This window comes from Olea europaea, unplaced genomic scaffold (genome assembly GCF_002742605.1).
Source record: "Olea europaea var. sylvestris unplaced genomic scaffold, O_europaea_v1 scaffold1244, whole genome shotgun sequence".
In the NCBI taxonomy this organism is placed as follows: Eukaryota; Viridiplantae; Streptophyta; class Magnoliopsida; order Lamiales; family Oleaceae; genus Olea; species Olea europaea.
Genome location: NW_019229877.1, coordinates 19,223 through 22,111, shown reverse-complemented (window position 1 = coordinate 22,111; position 2,889 = coordinate 19,223).

The window sequence follows — 2,889 nt, the reverse complement described above, 5'->3', positions numbered from 1 at the left end:
CCAAGAACATATTACTAAGATTGAAAATTTGATGAAAAAATACAATATTCGAGATCCTCACGAGCAGTTAACAGCCAATTATAGTGATCAGAAAGGAAAGTCATCTATGCAGAGTGAAGATAATGGTTATTAGGTTTGCCGGACGTTTTTGGAGACAGGATTCACCTACCTAATGGCATCTGCTCCAGTGATTAACTAAAGGGCCATGCATTAAGCGTTGAAGATGAAAATATGTCTCTTGACAGACTTACAGTGACTCTGTTCATGAGGAATCAATAATTTGCTGCGGCACTATTGAAAAATCTGATGACGCCGATGAGAATTTTCTTGTCGAAGATAGAGAAAGCACTTATTCGAGTGAAGATAAGTGAGAAAATAACTTGTGGCGCCCAATGGGACGTTTTCCATCGGCAATAAGTTGTTCATCCAGTATTTTATTTGAAATTTATTGTTCCCTTTATGGTTTCTAGCTATTGAGTTGTGTAGATACATGTTTTTGTTTTTGAATTCGGATTAATTAGAATATTTTAGTAAAAAAATGTTTTGTCAATTTTTTTAATCCTGGTCAGTTTTTTAATGTTCGTCACTTTTTTTTTTTTTAATTTCTGTCACATTTTTAATGTTTCACTTTTTTAATCTTTAATACTGTTTTAATGTTTGTTACTTTTTTGAAATTTATGTCATTTTTTGAGTGACAAACATTATTTTTTAATAAAAGTTTTACGTCACTTTTTAATAAAAAGTAATGTCACTTTAAAAATAAAAAAAAATAAAAGAAGTTACATTTTTTAATGTTTTGTCACTTCTTTTTTTTTTTTTTTTAAATTTCGTCACCATTTTAGTGTTTGTCACTTTTTTCTTTTTTCTTTTTTTTTTTTTTTTTTTTTTTTTTTTTTTTATCTTCCACAACATTTTTAGAATTTTTATCACTTTTTTTAGTTTGTCTCTCTTTCTAGTATTGTCACTTTGTCGCCTTTTTTATTTTCTGTTATTTTTTTAACCCTTCTAACTTTTTTTTAACATGTCACTTTTTTGAATTTGTTTCTTTTTTAAAATCTTTGTCATATTTTTTAATATTTGTCAATTTTTTCAACCACCTTCTTGATTTTTATCACTTTTTCTTTTCTATTCTTTTTTGTGAAAAACACCGATTTTTAATAAAAGTGACATTGTGTCACTTTTTTAATTAAAAAGTGTCACAATTTTTTATAAAAAGATGATATTGTGTCATTTTTTAATATTACACAGTATTTTTTATTTTCAAAAAACTATTCATATGATTTTTAAAAAGACCCTCTTTTTAAGGGTATTTTTGTAAGTTACCCATGATTTTTTTGAGATCCTTTAAGGCCCAACGAATATATAAAATAAATGTTTAAATTCATAAAAGTTCATACTAATTCAAACTAACAAACTTAATTTGACAATATTTTCTTCAACTCATTTCCTTTTAAAATATGCATCTAAAGTCTCTTACTTTTCTTTGTATCCAAACCAAACTCAACTTCATTTTTAAATTTTTTGCAATGTACATACTGTATTTTCATTTTGTACAAATTAATTATTTAAGATTATAACTGCTTCAAATGCCTTTTTTGAAGAAACAGTTGGTAAAACATAAGTATTATTTGAATCATGATCAACATTGATAGGTTTATCGAGCACCCGTTGAATAATATCTTCATTAGTATGAAATTTCATCACCGCATCGTTTTCACTAAAATAGTTTAAAAGTTGCTCGACATCAATCACATTTCTATAGCGTAGGCCAAATACAGTTTTCACACAATCCATTGATTCCTTCATCTTCACTAACTTTTTGTTCAATATTAATATCTTCGTTTGACTAAATCATACAGATATTTTAACTCATTTCAAATGAAACGGCATAGCAGAAAAAAGGTATGAAATTTGGAAAGATTGGGAGTCCTAAGTTAAAACTAATTACTATAGAATTTTATTCCATGTGTACATGAAATAATTTGAACGATTAATATTTCAAGATATTAAATTTTGAAGCCTTGTACACTAATATTTCCTCTTTAATGTATTTATGTGGGTGCCTTTTTGTGTGTTTACATGTATTATAGGAAAATATAATACAAGTTATAAAAGTATAAAGACTATAAATTAATACATATTCATTTATCGATAAATTAATAAATTATTCATTTATCGATAAATTAATAATCTCTCCAAAATAATAATATTTCTCAATCCCAACATTATTATTTTATAGAGGTTTTACTATAATTTGTAACCCATCATTTTGCATGTTAAAAAGATATGCAAAATTGTACACTCTATATTAATGTGACTATCCAGGTGACACGTGAAATTGTGTATTGATAACATGTGTAACGTAAAAATTAATTATAATTATGAACTCTATAATTTGTACGTATGACATATGTGACCTCTCACAATAATGGTAGGAAAAGAAATTGACTCTTCTCTATTCAAATAATATTGATACACTATGAATCCCATGGTACAATTTGAATTTCAAAAATTAAAATTCAGATATGGGCACATTTAACGGGATTGAGAACAATAAATCATATACTAAACATATATTCAAAATATTTTTAAAAATAACAATACCTGATTTATGAATAAAAGAATATAATACCTATTTTTTATGATGAAAACTTAAAAGCAAATTTTCTCTTAATTTTCTCATAAAAGTATAATAATACTACTACATCATACTGCCATTAACCACATGCTGTGTCGGTATGTTTTCACATTGTCCTAACAAAATTATGTCTCTTGAACTTTTTATTTTTTATTCTTCATCCATCCATATTATTTACATAAGCTTTCTTTGTCAATTTGTGAATCAAATAATTGATGTATTACAAATTGAATGTTTCCTTTCACCGCTAA